At 39.6% G+C, this 23,999-nt stretch overlaps 1 protein-coding gene across 7 annotated transcripts in view; it reads right to left on the bottom strand.

The window, feature by feature from the left end:
- The window catches only part of PRLR (prolactin receptor), a 130,011-nt gene that overhangs the window by 61,935 nt on the left and 44,077 nt on the right, over nucleotides 1-23,999 (bottom strand). For 3 of the 7 annotated variants that reach the window (XM_026865633.1, XM_026865637.1, XM_026865639.1), the window contains one exon: nucleotides 2,903-2,990. The exons of 3 other annotated variants lie outside the window; for them this stretch is intronic. The gene's annotated coding sequence lies outside the window, so the exon portion shown is untranslated. Of the gene's footprint in view, nucleotides 1-2,902; nucleotides 2,991-20,063; nucleotides 20,267-23,999 lie in introns of those variants that run through there. One more of the 7 variants, XM_026865638.1, reaches the window with a different exon arrangement.

The raw sequence follows: 23,999 nt of genomic DNA, 5'->3' as shown, positions 1-23,999 counted from the left end.
ACAGAGGCAACAACTGGGAGCAGAGGCTGGAAGAAACTACCTGGTTCAGCCAAGCCACCTGCTATTACAAATAACCTTATTGCCTAAGTCTGTTAATGAACTAAACAAGATACATTTTAAAAGTAGCTACTTCTTTGGCTCTGACTGTTCTTACTGGGAGGTGATCCAGACTTTAATTGCTTTAATGGAAAAGAACCATCTTCTTTTTTCCCACTAAAGTTTATTCTCTATTTTACACCTACTTCTTCTTGTGGCTCAGACAGTTCAGAGAGTTTTTAATTTTCTTCTCCTCTCTGTGCTTAGTTTTGAAACCTCTCCTTGGCATTGTCCACCACTGTACAAAATGTTATGGAGAGATACAATATCCCCTCCCAGAGAGCAGATAGCTGCATGGGGCTTTGATGTCCCTGCCTACTTGAACTTGGTTATCTTTAAGGTCCCTTCCCACACAAACTTTTCTATGAATTTATTCCTTCTCAGATTTTTTGCTAGGGTAAACATTATTTTTGAGGTATCTTCTTGTAAGAAAGGTTACTGAATAGTATGAATAGAGCCCTTCTTTGCATCTGCTCCAATTTTAATTCATTATTTCTTGAATATGAATGAGTAGAACCTCACAAATTATTCTGATGCATTCACTAGAACTTTGCATAACATCATTAACACTCCTCTAATTCTGCTATAAATAATTCAGCTAAAGCAGGTCAAAGCTCCTAGGATTGTACTTGCCAAAGTAATTTGCCAATGTTTCCAACTAATGAACTTCTGGCTGAAAGAGTAATTTTTTAGTCCAGCCTCAGTCCTCACATTCCATTCGATTGGATTTACATTTTGCACTACTAAATTTCATTCTGTTTACATTACTGTAGTTCTCAAGGTCACCTACTTCTTCCTATATAGCACTTTGATACTGAGAATGCACTGTGCATAACCAGGAAATTCCATCACTGTATTCTGAGCTTTTGTCTCCGAGTGATTAAAACAAGTACTAAAGATTCAGATCCAACACTCACCTGAGGAATTTCAAAGCTAACCCTCTCCTACACAAGAACTTTCCTTTCATTGCATGTGCTATTATCTATTGGGGTAAAGCCCTAAAAATCCTTTTCTAAATTCCACTTTTTAATCTCCTAGTTTTCTACATGTCAACAAAAGATATACTTTACTGAAGTTAGATTATATTTACTGCACTTGTATGTAAACAAGTATCAGATTAGTCTATCTCAACAGCATTTCATTCTACTCTCCCTTTATTTGTGTATTTGTCTTTATCTTAGAACTGTTCTAAAGTTCTGTACATTTTCTAAATTACTCTGACCAGTGCACAGCTGCCTGCATCTTTTTCTCCCAACCTCCCATTTAATATAGATTCTATATATACAATATTCTCAATCCATCATGTAATATCTGAGAATGAACAGTCTTTTATAATTATATGCTCTACTTTGTTATACCACTTCCACAGTTATGTGATGGAATTCCTCATTCCTCAACATTAGTAGATGACTTGGGAACTCAACAAATCATTTATAAAAAAGAAATCTTGTGTGAAACCTTGAAAAAAACAAAAATACCAAATGGTTTATAACTGTACAAATCAATGCTAGAGAAAAGTTAAACATCTACTGAAATACGTATAACTTTATGAAATGAAGAACAATGATGAAACCCGACTCTGTGTGTTGCTGTGTGTTAGTGATTTGGGGCACTGTTCTCAGATCCGTAGCAGTATGTTTTGTATTAGCAGCCTGGCTTTCTGACACTGTGTCTAAAACACCCTTGGTTTTGTGGTTCTCAGATCTTTAAACTTATATTCTGGTGTTGTCTTACAAAGATTGGGTTTAGCCCAGACATTTGTCAATTCATCATTTCAGCTGCTTCAAAATTTTAAAGGCAAATGTTTTTTTTAAAAAAACTGAAATATCTTATTTCTCACATATACAGTTTCAAGTTACAAACTCAGGTTTGTTTCTTCAATTCAAGGAATAAAATTCTCACAAAACCTACCAAATATTCACATCAAAATGAAAATGCCAAGCAAACACACACAGTTCTTCTGAGAACAAATTATTGTAAATAGCTATTTTATTCTGGTGGTACTAGTTTCTAAAGAAATGTAAAGTTTTGAGATGGCCTTTCAGGGTTTGCTTGTCCAGCTTGATTCTGTAAACCTGAAGACAGTACTTGAAAAGAAATTACCTACATACACAGATGTAACACTACATCTAGCTAAAAGAAAAAAAACCAAATAGTGAAATAAATCAGTTGAAAGCCACAAGGTGTTATTTATATTAAATAAATATTAAATAAAAATTAAATAAAATATTAAATAAAATTGACTTGTAAATATTCTTTTTAAGTGGACATGATCCTAAACCTTCTTAATAAAGTCTGAAGTGTTTTGCAAGCATTTCCTCTGAAGTCTTTCTTTTCAACTCTCTTTTCATTAATCACAAACCCTAGTGGCTATTTACTGACATGTAGGTTGTTTATTCCGAAACTTAAACTGTGGAGCAGGTACATTATTTAAAACACTAGGACTCACTTTTCTTGGAGTAAAGTTGCATTTAAAATTCAAAGACTGTATACATTTTTGGTAATAACATGATACAGAAATACTCTGTAACCCCAGGCTAATAGGAATTTTGTCAGCCGCAGTTTGCCCACGACTTAAGTTTCTAATGAGATACTTGCTGTCAGGTTCTATCCAAGCACTCCACACATCCTACTTCTTATTATTTAAGCAATTCCCAAGTTATTTGCAGACGCAGAGTTCAAGGACAAAAGGAGAAATCAGAACACTTGCACATCTGAGGCTAATACATTTCATCCATTTAACCAAATAATTTGAGATCACATGTATCATCCAGAAAAAGGGCAGAAGTTTACAATGTAATCTTACCAGGCTCTGTTCTCAAGCAGCCTCCACTGATTTCAGAAACCTTGGACTCCAAATCTCCCTGATGAAGTGCAGTGTTGTGGCTTTTCCCCTGTCAATTGACACAAAAAATACACTGCGTCAATTTTCAGTTTTTCCCTACAGATGCCTACCATAAAGTACTTATTTAGACATTATCCCTGATAACTTACCTTGGGGGGAGAATCATGCTCAGAAATGAACGGGTATTGTAACTGTTAATTTTTTAGTTTTTTAGCTTCTGGTCATCTGTTCCTATCACGTTAAACCCCAGATGAAAATGCTTTTAATAATTTTTCTCTTCAAATAATTACTTAAAAATGAAGTCACCTACTCTTTCCAAATAACCAGACTGAGTCCCTGATTATTCTCATATTAAGACACTGACTTCAGCTTGCCCACAAATAGTGCAGATTTCTGCACCCTTCTATTTCTTCAGCATTCATGAAATGTAGGAATGCACTGAATACATAAGTATGTGTTTTGTAAGGTGTAGAGAGAGACTGTTAAAAAAACTACCCTGTTATGGAGGCAAGCTTGCTGAGATCTCATGTTAGCCTACAGCATCAAACTGACAGTACCTGAGTTGCTCACGCCCTCTGGAGCCACTGCAGTTCTCAGAATCTGTGATACATTCTCCACTCTGTAAAAATTACCTTCATTACTCACTACTTGCTACCTACCGTTTTGTACCTAACTGTCCTTAATGCACTGTACAAATGGCTCTAAGCTATTGTGTGACCCAAACTGCCATCTATGATTACCTTCTTGTTCTTATTTACCTCCATGACAATTGTTGGCCGCTTTACTCAGGAGTGATTCCATTATTTCTTTCATCATCAAGAATTAATCAAGCACAAGCAAATGCAGTATTCCACTTTCCAGAGGTCCTCTGGAAACACTTCTAAAGAAACATTATCACCTTTGGAGATTTATTGTGTATTTTAATCCATTTTTGAAGCACTTAATGTTTTAAACAGAACCCTGAAAGAAAATTAAGATGTTTTTCAAAGAAAACATACTTTCCTGAACACTACATCATTAACATAACTCAGACCTTCAAGAACCCTTACAAAGAAATCTTGCTTTGGGATTTCAGTGATCCCTATAGCTCAAGAAGAGATTTAGGATTCTTTTCCATTTTGGATTTGCTGTGGTTCACAAACCCAAATTCAGAATCAACTGATGTAATCTAAATTTCAGCTACTCTGTGTTAGTGAACTGTGAACTATTCTGATCCAGCAAAGCCTAACTCTGCAAAAAAAAAATCTGGCTTGTCTGTGTTCTTACACTGAACTCAACACCTCATGCTTTCTGCCTGATAGATCATGCCCATTTTCTGTGGGAGCTGAGGGGATCAGAGAATATAAAACTCATACAGAAACATTAATGTATATTTGAAACAAAGAAAAACACTCAAGGACATGGACAAGATGAAACTGTACTAGTATTTCTAGGCCCTTTTAAAAAGCTTGTGAAAAGCCCGTTGTCTATTAAAAAATCTGAAATACATCTACATTCTGAAGAAAACCAGTCTTGTGAAGATATTAGATATAAAATGTTTTGGTGTAACACCAAACAAAAATCTTCAGGACAGAGTGATTTCTCGTTTTGTTACTCTAAAGAACTAGCACAACAAGATCAACCTTAAGAGTTGGCCTTTAAGAGTCACCATGACACATTTTTTTAAACAACAACATAGTTCTTTAAATATACATTCTTCTGGCCAAATTTATTATTGTTTGGTCAGTTGTAACAGAGTCAGGCTATTTTTAAGTTTTAGAGATCAACTGAAGATTACATACCAACAATATTTTTCTAGCAGAAAGCACATCTTTAAATCAGTATTATTTTGGTATATTGCCAGGGGATCTCTATGTTCAGCTTTAACTGGACTTTTGAACAAACTGCACTTTCAGTGCACCTGCAATCTCCATTGGTGCCACACCGTGGTTTGCTGTATTGTGTGCCTTGCCTGTGGAGTTCTCCAACTAGCTAACGAAAGAAACAGACTCTTTGCTTGACTGTAAAATTGACACAGAATCTTGCCTATGTATTTTTAACTTTAGTGGTCTATTTTAGGCAACACAGAAGATAGCCTCAGCGTAAGTCTCGTCACTTGATTTCAGTTTATGTTTTACATGGTAAGATATCTATTTGCCTTGTAAAAAGCTCCAGAACGTTTGCATTAATAGATTCTGTAAAGAAAAATATGACTGACTTCTTGAGGCAAATCTCTTCACCACAGCTGGGGACCAAGGCAACGGGAAACAAAAAGTGGAGAGGAGCAAGCACATGATCTGCCCCATGTGGGACGCTGTGCTTGGCAGGCCAGCGGCTGCAGTGACACACATGTTGCTGCTCTGCATTGTGTTTGTGTCCCAAGTACTAGGAAACACTCATGCAGCTTTTGGGCTAGGACAGTAACCAAGAGCTAACTCTTAAGCTACTCCATATCTTAGAGGGATTCTGCTGCCTGATTAACAAGACATTCTGCAGACAAGGATATCCGGACCTGAATTTCAGGGTGGACAGAAAATTAGCCTCCCACCAAGCTAAACATGGGAGGTTTCCCATGGGGAAAGGAGAACCAAGGAGACTGGAGTTAGTTTCTAATCTACCAGTGCTATATCAAACCTGACTAAATTATTTTTAGCACGGCACTGATTTACGAAATGTTTTTTGCTTCAGCTTAATCCTCTGTAGAGCCTACACTAACAGGCTGTGAACTGGATTAGTAAAGAAAAACAAGTAAGTTTAACTATATTAAAATTTTGCAGCTGAAATTAAAAAAAAAAAAAGAAGAATAAATAGTAACAAACTCATTAATTCATTGATTTAATCTCTTTAAATTTTCCCATGAGGCAGTTTGCATGGGAGCTAATGAGCTGCCAGTCATCAGTCATTGGACACTGACTGTTCAGCATTCAAGAGGCTGATTAAACAATATAGGTGCTTACTTCATTCTGGCAGCACAACAGGATTGAGACTATTAGTTAGGAAAGAGACCAGGCATTTTGAGCATGGGAGAGGCAACCATTCTAGTTATACCAGTCTGAAGTTATTCTCATAAAACTCACTATAATGTTAGCTTTTTCCTTATATGGATGAGGACAAAGGAAAATACCTAAAGCATGGTACAATATATAAACCAAAATAGGGCATGGGATTTCAACATAGCTACTCCAACTGGAGAACAAAATGGGGTCAACATGGCTAACAGATATCTACCATCACCAAAATAAGTTTATATATAGAGAGACTGTTAGAAAAACCTCCAGCCTACTTAAAATTACAGATGTCAACCTATGGAAAAAAAAAGTTCACATTTTGTAGTAGAGGATAATTTTCTTCTAGTCTTTTCTAGTGATGCCAAGCAGTTAATATATATGGCACAGCTCTGTAACTTGAACTAATTTCACAGAATCATCTAAGTTGGAAAAGACCTTGAAGATCATCCAGTCCAACCATTAACCTAACACTGACAGTTCCCAACTACACCATATCCCTCAGTGCTATGTCGACCCAACTCTTAAAACACCTGCAGGGATGGAGACTCCACCACTGCCCTGGGCAGCCCATTCCAACGCCCAACAACCCCTTCTGGAAAGAAATGCTTCCTAATATTCAGTCTAAACCTTCCCAGGCTCAACTTGAGGCCATTCCCTCTTGTCCTATTGCTTGTTAGGTGGGAAGAGACTGATACCTATCTCACTACAACCTCCTTTCAGGGAGCTGTAGAGGGCCATGAGGTCTCCCCTCAGCCTCGTCTTCTCCAGACTAAACCCCCCCAGTTCCCTCAGCCGCTCCTCGTATGACCTGTGCTCCAGACCCTGCACCAGCTTCGTTGTCCTTCTCTGGACATGCTCGAGTCATTCAATGTCCTTTTTGTAGTGAGGGGCCCAAAACTGAACACAGGAATCGAGGGGCGGCCTCACCAGTGCCGAGTACAGGGGTCAGATCCCTTCCCTGTCCCTGCTGGCCACGCTATTGCTGACACAAGCCAGGATGCCATTGGCCTTCTTGGCCACCTGGGCACACTGCTGGCTCCTGTTCAGCCGGCTGTCAATCACCCCCCCAGGTCCCTCTCTGACTGGCAGCTCTCCAGCCACTCCTCCCCAAGCCTGTAGCGCTGCTGGGGGTTGTTGTGGCCCAAGGGCAGCCCCCGGCATTTGCCCTTAGTGAAACTCCCCCAGTTGGGCTCAGCCCATGGCTCCAGCCTGTCCAGGTCTCTCTGCAGAGCCTCCCTGCCCTCCAGCAGATCAACACTCCCACCCAACTTGGGGTCATCTGCAAACTGACTGAGGGTGCACTCGATCCCCTCGTCTAGATCATCAGCCCTGGGGGACACCACTCGTGACTGGCCACCAGCTGGATTTAACTCCATTCACCACAACCCTTTGGGCCCGGCATCCAGACAGTTTTTTACCCAGCAAAGCCTGTGCCCATCCAAGCTGTGAGCAGCCAGTTTCTCCAGTAGAATGCTGTGGGAAACGGTGTCAAAGGCCTTACTGAAGTCAGCGTAGACAACATCCACAGCCTTTCCCTCATCCAACAAGCTGGCGAGGCAGCTGTGCCCTGCACCCATGGAGGTCCATGGTGGAGCAGATCTCCCCCTGCAGCCAGTGTGGACCCCACGCCAGAGCAGAGGGATGTGCCCGAAGGAGGCTGTGACCCTGTGGGAAGCCCACGCTGGAGCAGGCTCCTGGCACGACCTGTGGAGAGAGTAGCCCACACTGGAGCGGGTTTGATGGCAGGACTTGTGACCCCGTGGGGGACCCACGCTGGAGCAGTCTGTTCCTGAAGGACTCCACCCCATGGAAGGGACCCACACTGGCACAGTTTGTGAAGAGCTGCAGCCTGTGGGAAGGACCCATGTTGGAGAAGTTCATGGAGGACTGTCTCCTGTGGGTGGGATGCCATGCTGCAGCAGGGGAAGAGTGTAAGGAGGAAAGCGTAGAAGAGACAATGTGTGATGAACTTATCACAGCTCCCACTCCCCATCCCCCTGAACTGCTCTGGGAGAAATCAGGAGTGAAGGTGAGCCTGAAAAGGGAGTGATAGGGAGAGGGTGATTTTAGATCTGTTCTTATTTCTCATTATACTACTCTGGTGTTAACAGGCAATAAATTAAATCAATTTCTCCATGCTAAATTTGTTTTGCCTGTGACAGTAATTGCCAAGTGATCTCCCAGTACTGATCTTGATCCATGAGCCTTTCATTGTATTTTCTCTCCCCTGTCCAGCTGAGGAGGGGGAGTCATAGAGTGGCTTGGCGAGCAGCCGGCAGCCAGCCAAGGTCAACCCACCACAGTCACTGATAGCACTGTGACTCACAGTCTTACAGGTATGTTCCAACACAACATGCTGATTAGATATCATTAGTACTATACAGTTTCTATAATGACTACAGTCTCTAGCCTTGGACTGCTTTGCTGTGTGCTGTACAAATACAAAAGACATGGTTTCTTTTTCAAAGAATGTGAAACCAAATAATTTCATGCATAAAAGTTTCTCAATCAATTGCGGACTAGAACAGATCTCGGGAGGTCATCTAGACCATCTAAGTGCCCCAAGGAGGCATTAACAATGCCAATTTAATTCCTGAGATTTGCTTAATCTGTTCTTAAAAAAATTCCAATTACGGGAATTTCAAAGTCTCCTTAGGCAATGTAGGCTACTGCTTTATTATCTTTATTATTAAAATGTTCTGAGTATCTGATCTGTACCTTCCTTGCTGCAACTTAATCCCAGTACTTCTTTTGTGGTCTAAAAGCAACAAAAACCAGACAGCTCCTGTTTCTCTGCAGAGCTAAGAAACACTACTTTTAACACTTCAAATGTATCACCCTTGTCTTCTCTTATTTAGATTTATCAGTGTTGATTCATCTTCATATGCCACATTCTTCAGACCTCTAAATCTTGTTACTCTCCTGCAGACTCTCTGCCTAGCTTTCATGAAGCACTGTGCCTCAGGATGGCAAAGTATTTCAGTTGAGGCCTTGAAAAACTGAAGGGAATAAAAGAATCACTTGGCACACCTCAAAACAGACTGCTATTTATAAATCCTGGGATAGTATTTACTTTTTGCACAGCAGGATGACACCGCTGACTCCTCTTCCTGTTGTGTACCATTATAACACTTATGTGTACGAAATGCCTTCCTGAATACTTGTTACCGCTCTTCTCTGTGCAATTATCCACGTTTCTACTATTTTTTTTTTAAAAGCAGAAACAATACAGCAACCTAAATTGTTTTCTCTTCCTCTTCTCCAGTAAACTGGAAGTCCCTCTCTTTTTGCTGTTGTGTAGTATATACACTTGGTATAATGTTATCCGCCATCACTAATGAAATACAGATTAGTTGCCACACCAAGGACTTAGTCTTGTGCAGCTGGTTTCAATCTGTCCTTTCACTCTGACAGTGACCTACCAATAACCACTTGTAAATGGTTTTCCAAGGACCTGTGATTCCAGCACAGTAGTTTCATCCAGATTACGTGTTTCTAGCTAATTGACAAAAATCTCATGAAACTCTATTGAAAGCCTGACCACAGTGCTGATGTATGACATCACTGCTGCTCTTCCGTCCTTGAGACTTGTTGGCCTTCTTTAGAAGGAAACTGGAGCGCTTTGAGATGGTTGTTTCTTTTCAGTGAGAACCTATGTTGCTGTTACTTATTTCCATGTGTCTCATATATTCATTTCAGTGTCTACAGCAGTTTATACTCAAGTGATCAACACAGAGAGGGTACAGGTGTCTTAATTACCTAAGAAAGGATGATTAAGAGAAATTTGCAAATGATCATAAAAGCTATTCTTCAGTCTTCTGCCCCTAAATCACATCTGTTAAATTTATCTTCATTACAAATTTTTTCCTTCTTGTTACTAAGCAGATTGAACAGTTACAAATATTGACACAACAAAAGCACAGAGGTACTAATTGTGAACAGACTACAGAAACTGCTGACTGGGTATTCTGTTGTCTAAATAAAACATTTTGTTTCCCTTTCCCCCTGTCCTCTTTTAGATTCTGGAAGGGTCAGGACCATTTCACACAAGGTAAGACAGGACAGGGTAAGACCACAGCATGCCCTCTCCTGCTGCAAGTCCAGCCCTTGTGGCCACCTGACCTCTCTGCCCAGAAGCCCCATCACCTTCCAGGCATGTGACTGGTTTATGCACCTCCAGCTAGGTCAGGCCTCCCCAGACAACATCACTGTGCCCATGTGAAGCCACCATTCTGACAGAGCCATAACAAGTGTGATACCAGCACTTCCTGGGATTGGCTGGCTGGTGAGGCTACGCGTTGGTCAACCCAGAAGTATAGTGAGAACAGAATGTTAATTTTTAAAATTTGTTAATTTTGTTAATGGTACAAACCCTGTGATCTCAGTGCATCCTATGATCATTTGGCAGCTGAAACCCCACCTTCCTGGTCATCTGGAAACTTCTCAAGGGCCCTCATATATTCTCGATACATATGATATACAGCCATGTAAATATCTCTATAAATCTATACAGAAAGGAACATATAAATGCACACATACCCTTCTTTTTATATATATATAATGAATTTATATTTGCAAAAGTTTACATATAAAAAATTGATTAATAAGACATACTGAAATTAACAATGTTTAAGTATGACAAAAAAAAACCCAAACAAAACAGTTATGGGACCACCAGTTAACAAGACTGCTGAAAAACCATACAGCATTACTTGGGCAGTCTTTGGACTGTGTGCTGTGCTACAAGATACAGGCAACACTGCCTACTAACATGGAAAACCTGAACAAAAATTCAACTTTATAGGAACATGTTTAGGGGCACTAAGTTAAGTTGCCAATGGGTTTTCCCCAAAAGACTACATCCATCAGATAAATAATAGTTGGGTTGTGGTTTCTGAAGCAAAACCATATTGTGCATCATGACAAGGGCAGTGGACTACGCTTACCAAAAGGCCTCTCCAATGTGAATGGTTCTCCTGAAAATGTTGCAGCAGTAAACATGTCTCCTGTTAGGACAGAAGATGAACTGAAGGCAACCTCAGGTCAACTACACCTTACACAGCAGACTGTGCCTTATGAACTCAGAATGAGGATGTCTCCTGATGTAACATCCAGCTGGCTGAAAGTAGGTGCCAAGTAATTATCAGACTCACTCTCCTCTCTTCAGCAATTTTGCAGCAAAGACCCAGCATGGTCGTTCAGACCTACACAATCTCTCCCACTCAAGTCCAGGGGAGCAAAGTGTGTTATAGCTGAAAGTAATGGCATCTCAATGAACAAGCTCTTCTTAATACTTGTCTGTGCTGGGGCCACTTCAGACAAATCCAGTTTGGTTTGGTAGGTTATTCTCAGCAGCCATGAACAAAAATCAGTCTTGCTAAAATATATCTCCTATTCTAGTGGTAGAATGGGCCTTCTTCCTCTTGATTTCTCGTTTCTTTTTCACTGTTCAGTAAGGTTTGTTATTCTTTTACTTCTTTTGGGTGGAATGCAGCCTGGCACTACCCATTCTTTTCCTTTTAAAGGTATGAGGAAGACTGTCCCTTTAGGGCTGTGACATGTCTAAAAAACCCCTGAGCCCTCCTGCTTTGCCAGTGTTTGCATCTTGGCCACAACAGCCTGGGAGACACATCTGATTGCACCTTTGGCCATGTTTTCAGCCATGCTTTTAACATGTGGCTTAATAATTTCCAAACTCCTGTAGAAAAACGACACAGCTTTTGGAAAGAGGCTGTAGAATATGCCTTCTGCTCCACCTGGTCTCTTCAGTAATTCATGCACAAGGAGGAGTCCTTTTAATTCTTGTGCTACTCCTTTACTACTTATTCTTTACTCTACATGATGCTGTGCTTCCTTAAAATATCCCAGTCTTCTAAGGTAGAAGACACAACTTCACAACTTCCCTTCCACTGTGAAATAAGATGTGCTTGTTTTCATTTGTATTTATTTCAGTGCTGCCTGTATCCATATGAAGTTGGTCCACTGGCACATAATGCAGCTTGTACTGTGTCATTGTAATGATCTTACTGCTATTGCCACTTGCCAGAATTCAGCTTGATAATGGGACCAAGAGATCTCCAACCAGCTGGTGCTCAACAAGGTTTTGTGTAGGGATAGATTGGGATAAACCTTCCAGGCATGTTAGCTGAAAAGGGAAACTGTCACTGGCAACCCCAGTAGAAGCTTCCAAAGAACTCAATAGCTTCCCAGCTGTCCAAAAAGTACAGCAATTTTCATTTGTTTTAAGCTTTGTGTTCCTAATTGCAGGACTGAAGACCAGGCCTATGGCTGGTCAACAGTTAAAGCTCTGTTGTTGGAACTAATAACATTCCAGCAATATGCATATGGATGGATAATGGATTTGCCGCAAAGAATAATGCCATGTCTTACCCAGCAGCATTATTAATATTATTCCTGCTGTCTGTGTATTGTATTTCTGCAAACCCCACCTCCCTCTGGTCTGACAGATGCCAGGGGCTGTTTGGTAAAGTTCAAACTGGTGTTTTGTGGCCAAATTCTGGTGCAAGCATTGCTGGGGATCATGATGTAAAAAACCACAGCTTACCATCCTCCTTTATCTCCTACTCTGGCTCCAACTGCTAAACATCATGGACTTGAGAGGCTTTTATCAAGCTGTTTCTAGGGCCAGCAACACCACTTTACAAACAGCTGTTTCTTCCTACCTTGACTTTATACTGCTAGAAACTTTTCAGTTTTGCAGATTCTGTCCTCAAAAGTGTTCAGTTAAAGTTCACTGGAATAAAACATCTCCTTGATAACTTGGTGACTAGTCTATTAAGCTGTATATGGGTATCTGACCCTTTCCCACAGTTTCAACTTCTGTCTGTGAACATCATAACCATTGCAAGTCTTTCTTTTGTTCTAGATGTCCTCACATGCTCTTCCTTTCTGAGTGAAGACATATTTACTCTAATTTTACACCAATTCCCAGACATGGTTTTCCAAAGCTTTGCAGATCTTAGAGGTTTCACATCCATAGATCTGACTCTGACAGTACTATGGAAGCTATGGAAGTGTTACAGCTCTGTTACAAACTCCAGTAACATATCAATGTAGCAAATGGTAATTACTGTAAAACATCCCCCCATCTTGGTTTCTAGCATCCTGTTAAAGCAATATGTGACAGAGGGCTCTACATTTAAAAATATCCATTCCCTGTTTCATCTGTAATCACTGAGGCAGCAAAAACAGTTTCAAAAGCCTCAGCTATTTCAGATCCCCTTCTGCCTTTTAGACACACAGTCCAGACACAGTGGAATATGTTTATCACCATTAAAATGAGCTTAACACTGCTATTGTGTTTGCAATATGCCACAAATACCTGTTACTTCTAAAGCACTTTCTCACTGCCTTATATATGTTTTAAGTGTCTTAGTTTACAAGCCATGCAGCCACCTTCTTTTCTGTTCAGATCAACAGTACTCCCGGGTGTTTCAGAAAGGGGATTTACACTCTCAAAGCTTCCCACTTCCTCAGGAGCATAGTAAGTTATCTTTTAACATATGCCACTGTCTAGTGATGTGCTGCTACTACATGCACATAGGAAAACAAACATCAGACAATTGATTTAAGCAATGCTAGGTGAAACTATTAATTAACTGCTCACTGGGGTGATGGTGACCTGTCTCTCATTGTTACTGTTTCTTTTCTTTCAAAGCTGTTGCTTTTTTTTTTTTTTTTTTTTTTAAGGGTTGTCCTTTTTTTTGAATCCTGTGGTCCTAATCAGGAACAAAACCAGTTCACAGAACAATTTTGTCTTCTATGTAATCAGCCGGGATTACATTTTCAAAATGTGCTACAAAATCTATGTCAGCATTACGGTAAGAGAACACATGCAGCACAAACCCTGTCACAGCATTACAAGTAGCTGTTAGTACAGTGAGATGTAGGCTAAAGTTGCCTCCCACACTCTCCAACAAAATTTTCTTTCCAAAATCCAAGCCAAACTTCTTTTGAACGCATACGGTCCTTTTAGGAAACCCCTTTGGGTCCCTACACACATGTTCCTGTGAAGTTTTCTGTTCTGGCTTTCTACTTTAGTAAGCAGTATTACCTGTATTTTGTAGCATGGGAAAAAGATGAAGGACTGCCACAGTAATACTGTATTGTCATCTGTATGGTTGGTTTGAAGGTAGGTGAAGGGGCCCTCTTGGTTAGACTCACAGGACTGGTCTGGATGAGCTGGGGCTGGCTGGTGGCCTCTTGGTTAGCTTCACAGGCTTAGCCCTTTGCTCAATGCACATTCAAATTTTTTCACAGCCCCCTACTCTCTCTGACACACTACCACACCCTGCAACTGTACTTTTATTTAATTTTCTACTTCCATTTAATTTTGACTTAATTTCATTATCTCTTATTTAACAGTCTTACACACACACCTTATAAATATAGCCCTTATATATTTATAAGGAAGTGTAACTATGTATAAACATAATTTATATACTCTCTACACTCTGACACATATCTTTATAAAAACCTACACACATATATGTATGCATGTGTATGTATGTATATAGGAGGGCCTTTGCCATACTTCTGGGGTAAAGAAGAAGGCAGGGTTTCAGCTGCCAGCAATTACAGGTGGTTCTGAGATCACATGGGGTATGGCCATGACCATGACAAAATGCTGAACCTCAAGGACAAAGGGAGGACTTTCTGGGCCTAAGGGATCTGATACACTTCTAAGCTGAGTCATATGGCTGGAAAGGGGGGAAAGGCACCTGAACCATCTTGTATCAAAGTTCTTCTTTAACTGATATTAATGAATCTTCCCTCAGTTGCAGCCTTTCTTCATCCCCTCCTCATCTTTCTGAATCACAATAGAGATCTATGTTGCTACCACTCAAACAAGGAATGAAACTAGGTATTTGATATCAAATAATTTAGGAAACAGTACAATAATAATAAAATACTACTCATGTAAATTCTTGCCAATTAATATATATCAGTAATTATTATAGGCAGTTTGGGTTAATTTGGCATTACTTAGGCTAAGCAAGTTAGGTTATAGTGATGAGAGAAGACACATGAGGTTGGGCTTTTCCTGGAAAGATTAGAAGAAACATCCTGAATGCCAAATAGCCAACAAATTATTTTTTAATCTTCCATATATTAAGACAAAATTGTATGATTATAATGAATTACTTTATAGAGACAAGGAGACTTCATGTTCTTACCTAAACCAAAGGGGCCACATGAGGATCTTGACCTTTCTTTAGGTGTCGACCTTGTCACTGAACCTGGTAGTGTAGTTTAGTTAAACATGGTAGTTCAAACTTCCATCTTAATAGGTAATTTCTCTATTAGTTTTTAAAAATAATCTTTACTCTTAAAGTATGTACCTTTTATTTTTTGTACTTTTAGATATTTTTGCGGTTTTAATTCTGTATTTAAATGATCGATCCACATTTCATATCACCATAGCACGACATTGCCCTATCATAACTGAAGTGTATTGTTCTTTATTTTCTCTCTGCATCATGATTAAGTAAAATTAACTTTTTATAGGAAAAGCCTACTCTCTTTGGATTGGCTTTCTTGAACTCTCATGATTTCCCAGATAATGTTTAGGAGTGAAGAAGTGGCAACAGCAGCAATCAAATTTTTGGATGTGAGCAGATGTAGATTTGGCTACAAGTCATCTTTGCTTTTCCAAAGGCCATCTCTTTTTTCCTCCAAGGAAGAAGCGTCACACCATAGAGAAGCATCCAAACCATGTTATTCATCAAACAGATCATTCTATCCTAAATTGGAAAACTTCCACTTTTATATCATGATTGCTCTATGATCCCTCTGGCTCCAATTAGAGGTCTGACAGTTTTCAGAAATTATCAGTGCCAAGTTTATTGACTGCTTTTATGAACCAGTACATACTTGTTCACAAGGAATATTAGGTATCACATGTTCACCAGACGTGGAAATGTGACAATTTAAAAGTACTACTAGTAAGGAATGACTTCACCCTGAGGGAACGATGAATGTGCTGAGAGATTTGCCATGCTAGAACACTCTGGTTACCTCAGGTTATCATGGGGTTAAAATCCAGATCAGAAAATTCCTCAAGACAAGGAAAACAAATTATATCAGATATAACAAATGTTCTGAATGAGATCTTTTCAGAGATCATTAACTGTAAAGCTAGAGGGATCATGATGATAATCTAATTTGTATACAAAGGCAACGGGACTCACCTAAGTGCAATCCTGAACAGCAGAGATCTTTCACATTTTTTATTCAGCAACCTAGAGTTGGCTTTTCAAAATGAAAAAAACCCCAAAAACAACCCAAACCCACAAGTGTTCTCCCTCTTAGAAATGTAAGTATTTTACATTTCTCTTAGAAGTATAAAATAATCCCCTAGCTCCTTTTTGGTACATTATATCCACTCACCCTAAAAGGAGTCTAGCCAGACTCCTCTGCTTGGCTGGTCATACGCTGCTGCAAGGCACGGGGACATATGCAATAGAGGAAGGTCATCGGGCAGAACCACAGCTGGTACATGCTGCAGGTAGGAGGGGAATAATGGTTCCCGTGTTAACGAGTAGTCTGGGTTCAAGCTGCCCCACAGAGTGTGTTCTGGAGTTACCAACGGTACCAGAGCACTTCACAGACACCTCACACATTCTCCACAGGTACAATATGTGGACATATGAATGTACATATTCAAGAAGTTCCTAAATACTATTCTGAAATGCTGACATGTGCAAATACTTCTGGAATACTCTGTCCATCTCTATGCCCATGATATGACAAGAAGCCTGGACTATGGAAACGAGCAAGTGCTTTAAACTTAGACTTATTTGTATCTTTGTAATGATTTTTTTAAATGTATCTTTATCTGTTAATTTCACAATTTTCAGAGAAATATGGAAAAAGTTTGCAAAAATGAATCTGCAATCCTGAAGAGGATTTTCAATCAGTTTTAACTATCACAGATCTCAACTTGAACTGCTCATGGCAGTGAGCTGTGCTTGTGAATACTTTATTGTGAATACTATACTACACAGACACAACCAGGGTTTTGTCTCTCAACTTGTCTCTCTTCTCTCCCTTTTCTAGTCACTTTAATGTATATCATAAGAAAATAGTTTGAGTTGAATGTTTCAATTTGAAGGGGAAAGGGATATCTATTTTTAAGTAAAAGTAAATTTATCATATGCTTTTTCAGATTTAACCTCCAGATACATCTTCCAGATGAATCACTGTAGTTACATGTAGACCCAATCATACAGTTAGAAACTGATTCAAATTTCCTTATGGTTCAGTTCTTCCCAATTTCTCACTTTAAGAATTTTGATCCAGACTCCTTTGAATCTTCAACTGAAACCTTCTACATAGATTTTTTTTGAAATAAAGATTAAACAAAACCTTCCTAAGGTCACTGGCTATCCTGTTTCTTGGCAAGTAAGTTTTGACAAGAATTAAAGTTCATGTTAAATAGAACCATTACCAACTGGTATCTACCAGAACTGTGGCCTACTATTCTCTCAGAGGGAGGTCATAACCTCTTCAGTAAGGCCTGGCAAAAAAGAAGATATGAAGGACGAAGGACAAGAAAGTGAGAAACCTTTCTTCTCTCATTATTTAGCACACAAGATATCTGAATCCTTGATTTCATAATATTTAATTAATCCACAGTGATAATTTGGGATGGAGGGAGGATTGCAGAATAGGTACAGCTACAGCGGAGCAACCAATAAAAGATGTTAAAATAACATGAGATGGTTCTTTCAAAGGGGCAAGATCAGCATCAAATGAACTAGGTTAAGCCTAGCTGCTTGCACAGCACGAGTAAGTACAGACTCATGTGATAGGAGATTTCTAAGTCAACCCCATGATGAGGGAAAATGCTATCGCAATTGAAGCTATATAATAATGAAAACCAAACCAGGGAATGAAGGCACCTCACCCCACCCCCCCAAAGTGTAGGGGACCAGTCTGTAAAAGATCAGTGACAGTCTTTGTGAATGAAGTTATGAGAGCATTAGTCCGATTAATCAGTACAGCTGAGAATTTACAGTATAGGCTGAGTTGCCCTTTGATCCTACCTCGTGAAGTTCTACAATCTCTCTGAAAGGCAGGTATTGCATAACAAGAGTCTGGGACAAAACCCTAAAAAAATCCTGCCTGAAGGATAAAAAGTGTGTTGATACATATGTATGTATATACAGGTACATAAATACAGAAAACAACTTGAAGTTTGTAAATTTGTGTGGCTGGAAGCACCAGAGTATTAGCTTCAAACAAGACAAAACCAGGAGGTAACAGGAACAAAGTATTTCTATAGTTTATGAGTCTGTAATTAACCTGTGTCTAAGAATACAAGCCTGGGAGACTAGAAGTTGCAGCTGAAGGAAGTGGCTGAACTACTCTTGTTTCAGTGCAGTAAGGAATGTGTAAAAGTCAAACTTTTACACAACCTCTAAATGAAGGCCAGAGCTTTCAAAAGCCACCTTTGTTCCCGGTACCCTGTTTCTGATAGCAGAGCTTCATTTGCTATGGGTGTAATTCAACTGGAGCCACAAAAACTCAACATATTAAAAAAGGATCTTTAGCTGGGAAACAAACAAACAAAAAAAGATAATCCAATGTAAATAGCTTAAAAACATATAAAGCCATTCTCAAAAATAAAGATGAAAATTCTGAGACCTGAACTGTCCTTCTGATCTTGATCCACTGAAAAACGTTGCCTTGTGAAAACATCACATCTTTTATAAGAAAATTTACTCTCGCAGATTTCCAGTTCAATTTTAACACAAAAAAAGCTAGGATTGCCTATCGGGTTTTGCTCCTTCTTACCTTCATACTAACTGCATTTCGGTAGGTTTTGTTTTCCTTCAAGATCTGCAAGCTCCATCGCCAGATGTAGGTCTATGTTAATCCTGTGTCAGACTTTAACTAGGCTGTACTTTATCACAGAAGACCGGTGAACATTCATGCCACAGACTTTCTATAGATACTCTGTGCCATGAAAAGTGCATATGGTAAATGGCTGCATTCATTATGCAGACATTCAAGCGTTACTTGTTGCTTAAACTTGTTCACTGCCTGGGCAATCCATCTGCCTGCCTTGGGGAAGGGAGTGCCTACTTCGGCTCAATAATAGCAAGCCAGCTCTCAAAAGAAGAAAAGACTGCTAGCTGCAGCACAGCACTTCTGCAGCAGAAAGCTGATGCTGGTAATACAGACACAGAATCCATACAACTCTCTTGCAGGCTGCTGCGCTCTCTAGAGGGAACTCATAGCAAAGGAAACTGTATTTATTCCCAGACTATTAATGAATTCCCAGGAGACTGCTGGATTACTGAAAATACTACAGATGATGACGGAAGAGTTTTTCAATAAAACGCAGGGAAAACTGGCTAAAAAAAATGCTCTCAGGATCAATCACACCATTTTCTCCTCGCCAGCACAGTTACTAGCTTTTCTTCTCTCTGTTTCCCTTCAGCCTTCAACTGCCAGTCTGTGCCAATACCAAACAATTCTGAAGACAGTAACACACAGCTGGATCTGGTAACTAGTGAATGTATATGCAAATATAGGAGAAGATACATAGGAAGAATAAAATATTAGCAAGGGCACATTAGATAGTGGAAGATACGATGGCAGTTGCGGGAGCTTCAGGAGGTTTATTTCCTCCACCAGCATATTTTCATTAATGAATGACACAAATAAGGTATATTTAGTGAACATAAATGATGTAAAGCTGTAATATCATGAGATTAGTACTAGGAAGTGCATTAGAGAGGCTTAAGAAAATAAACGCAATCCTGAATTAAAAAAAACCCAAACAAACAAAAACAAAAACAAAAACAAAAAAACAACCCCCCAAACATATAGAAGGAATGGCATCTATATGTCCAGCTTATTTCAGTATTTTAAGAGAGATCACTGACTGACAAGTAACAAGTAAGTATGGATTTTATTTTTTTTTTTCAGAATGTGAGCCATACAATATTTAGCATACCATATTAACTTGAACTGATTTTACTTTTTTGGTTAAGTTTTTAGTTTCTGCTAATAGAATTAGTCTATTCTGTCCTTTATACAATAACACAGAACCCTTTATAGTCAGGTAAACACACAGCAGGAACAGGTTTAACTGCAGTACTTACTTTTGCCTGGTAATGAAAAGTATGTTGACCCATGTCAATTCATGAATGCTTCCTGAACAACGACGTGAAAATCCAGCAGTTGACAGAATTTCACATATATTAAAAATGAATCCAGAAAGAAAGTGGGGAAAAGGGCCCAAAAGTAGAAAGATAAGCAAAGAAAAAGCCTGTAAGGTTTACAGCTCTGACTGCAAAATATTCAGCCTGGCAGCTCTAGGAGAAATACAACTCTGTGTACTTGTACATGCTCTCCCCATTAGAGGAGGAGTCAGTTTTGCAACACTTATGTTCCTTGCTCGGGGCAAAACAGAGATTCTCTTCAGTGCAAGCAGCGTTTGGAGTGTGACAGCTTTAAAGGTGAGAGGTGTACTCTGGAGTGTAGGAATGCATCAGCAGAAAAAGAATATTTTTAAGCATCAGCTGCAGACTCTACAGTTTTTTAAATGCTTATTGCCTAAGATTTTTATTTTTTTTTAAAGGGAGAACTAATACCCTTTCAACATAAACTGCATTCATAATACTATTTGTGCACCATTAGTCCATGTTTTATATTCTAGAATAGCTGAAAAAATAAATTCTTTTTACAACAGGATGAGAGGTGTTGGTTTTACATCAAAAAGCTGACTAAACAGAAGAAAAAACATTTTTTTTTTGAAATTCTTAGCTTTTTCATGTGATTTGAAAAGAGTTTCAGATGATGCAACAGGACTTTGATTTTTACTGGCATACTCAAGCATTCACTTGTCATCTACTTAACTGTAAACATTTTTACATATTCTTATTAATGCTTTCATTGAATGGCATTTTTATCTTCTCTGTATTCATGCCACTAAATGCATAGAAAATAAAATGAATGCATGTGTAGTGAAAAATATTTTAAGTAAGAAGATTGAGCAAGAACATTCTTTTTCATAATGAAGAAAGATTTCTGTAGTGTGGATGTTAAGTTGCTGTTAGAGGCAAGTCTCTCCAATCAAGGTCAGAATTGTTCACATCTTGTGACCAAATGGACATTAAACAACCACTAGTCATATGAACAGTTTCTTGGCAAGACAGGCAAACATTTTCACATAAGGAACACATACCTTGTGATCTGTCCACAGAGATTATAAAACTTCAGGTGTGTTTCTTCAGTATGGTTATGGCTATGCTAACTGCCAGCTGCTGCTGCGAGGAAGTTTCACTCTGCACCTCCACCTGTGTTGCTTCCTTCCCTCCAACATGTGTGCAGTGTTACCCATTTGATTTCATGTTTTGATAGTTTAGGGAGCTAAACTGGTGGAAGACAATTCCTTTTTTTCCCCTCCTATTCTAAATTTCTTAACAGGCTCACTCTGAGGTCAAACTGTTGGTGGTGATAGAGGAATGGAACACATAGCTGGCAGTAAAGACTCAGTTGATTGTATCGTAAAACTATGCCCTAAAATTGATCACATGCTCACAGCATTCGGCCAGCTCTGAGCAAATTCCACCAGTGACTGTGTTGAAGGGGATGAAACTGCTCCTGGTAAATAGGGAATGTGTACTTGAAAAGATATAACACACGTTTTCTGAGAAATGAGAAAAGGAACAGAAGGTAGAACCTAGCAGGTATTTCACCAGCCAGGAAAGATGTAGCAGGCGGTGGCTGGTTGTTTTATTTCTTTATCTGCTTGCCTCTGCTAAGCACAGGGAGATCAAAATGGGGAGGGGGAGAAGAAAGAGGTAAGATCCTGCCTAGGGAAGAGCTTTTCAAAATGAAGGTGAATCAAGAAATACTGTCCACATCATCGCTATCTTAATTTTGATAAGAGCAGCACATAATGTTAATGTCTGTGTGTACATTTTTCTCCCAACCAAAACAGACTTTATACCCCTGGAATCTGGTTGATGGGAAAAAAACCAAAACCTAAATCACTAATGATTTAGTGAAAGACAAGATGGGAGATGAATGTTAAAAACTGTAATTGAGATCTGTAACAAAGATAACTGTAGACATTTATACCTGTGCTATCCATTTTAGAGCTAGGTGATGTAATGCAACCTTGGTAACTGTGGCAGCAGACAGTGCAGTGTGAGATAAAGTTCTTAAATATTTCCCCAGGAACTGGAGTTAGTTTTTTCAGCTTTTAATGAGCACTGTGTGCCTGTGGCTACACGACTAGCAATATTAAAGCCAGTCAGGCAAGTCTGCACAAGCACACTCAGCCTCTGGTGGAATACTGCCAAGAAAAAACACAACTGTGATCTGAGGAGCACTGGATTAAGAATATCGTAAGATAGTAGTAAAATCTCATATGCACAAAACACAGGTCACCCACTTTCAAGAAAGATTCTTTCAAATTAGGACAGGACAAAAGAAATGTCACCAAGATGAGGTAAAGGCTCTAAAGCTTATCTATTAAAAAGTGACCGATAGAACTTGACTGGTTTAATGTGGCAAAGTAAAGGTCAAGGCAGAAAATGGAACAGGCTTCTACATGTCCCTATAAAGTTAATGTATGTCTATAAATACAAAGGAGAATAAGCACTGCAAAAGTCCAGTAGCTGTTTAGGCTAAGGAACAATGCTAGAGCAAAAACAACAGGTAGAAACAGAATACAAATAAAATCAGGCAATAAACTAAAGGAATCCATCCAGAATATGAAGATTGGAGCAGACTTTCAATAGGTTAAAAAAAGCATAGCTACTTCTAGAATAGAGCTTGTCCAGTCTCTGAAAGGGATTATCAACTTGACTCATTCCTTGTCATGTAACTGGTATATCCAATTTAGAAATCTGGTTTAGGTCAGGATCTTAAGTTGCCCCTATAGTCAGCACGGAAAGATTCCTCTGTGGCTGGTCTAGAATAGTAGCTTCATTTCCAGAGTCTGATTTATTTAGAAAAGTTTGTAGGCTTGGAATCTGTTAAAAGAAGCTATTAAATTCCAAACAGCCATCCTTAACATCAACAGAAGGAAGGTTTAGTAAATTAAGAGAGCAAAAGCCTAACATTATTTTCAATATAATGACATTTGTATCAGTATAACCTCACCAACCTCAGTGAAGTTATTTTGCATCAGAGCTCCATCAGACTTCTGAAATTTAGGCAGAACAGAATTTCACTGCTCTCAAGAAGAGCAAAATATGTTGCAACAGAAGTATGTAGGATTGGGAGAAAGGCAGGAAATCACAGAATGACCGAATGGTTTGGGTTGGAAGGGACCTTAAAGATCACCTAGTTCCAACGCCCCTGCCATGGGCAGGGACACCTTCCACCAGCCCAGGTTGCTTAAAGCCCCGTCCAGCCTGGCCTTGAACACTGCCAGGGAGGGGGCAGCCACAGCTTCTCTGGGAAACCTGTGCCGGGGCCTCACCACCCTCACAGTATTTTTCCTAATTTCTTCCTAATATCTGATCTAAATCTACCCTCTGTCAGTTTAAAGCCATTACCCCTCGTTCTGTCCCTGCACCCCCCGATAAAGAGTCCCTCCCCATCTTGCCTGTAGCCCCTTTAAGTACTGGAAGGCCGCTATAAGGTCTCCCCAGAGCTTTCTCCAGGCTGAACAACCCCAACTCTCTCAGCCTGTCCTCATAATGAATGTGCTCCAGCCCCCTGATCATTGGTGGCCTCCTCTGGACCTGCTCCAACAAGTTCATGTCCTTCTTACATTGGGGGCTCCATTGCTGAATGCAGTCCTCCAGGTGGGGTCTCATGAAAGAAGATACAAACTGGAGGAAGCAGTCAAAGGAAGCAATAATGTTTCTGGAAAGGGCTTCACAAGTAGGAAAAATGGTAAAAGGAGCATGTCAGGCAGTGAGATTGAAAGGGCGTAGGAGAGGAGACTGCAATCTGTTTTTCCCTTTCCCACAGCCTTTATCTACCAAAAACGTCCAGCCTTCTCCAGAGAGTAACTGTTTGTGTAGGGGTTGTGGCTGTTTGTCCCTGCCCTTCTCTATTCCCCCTCCCCCCCACCT

Source organism: Athene cunicularia (genome assembly GCF_003259725.1).
Source record: "Athene cunicularia isolate RWA chromosome Z unlocalized genomic scaffold, athCun1 chrZ_part1, whole genome shotgun sequence".
Taxonomy (NCBI): domain Eukaryota; kingdom Metazoa; phylum Chordata; class Aves; order Strigiformes; family Strigidae; genus Athene; species Athene cunicularia.
Note: the sequence above shows the minus strand (reverse complement) of the source record. Positions and strands in the feature narration are given on the sequence as shown.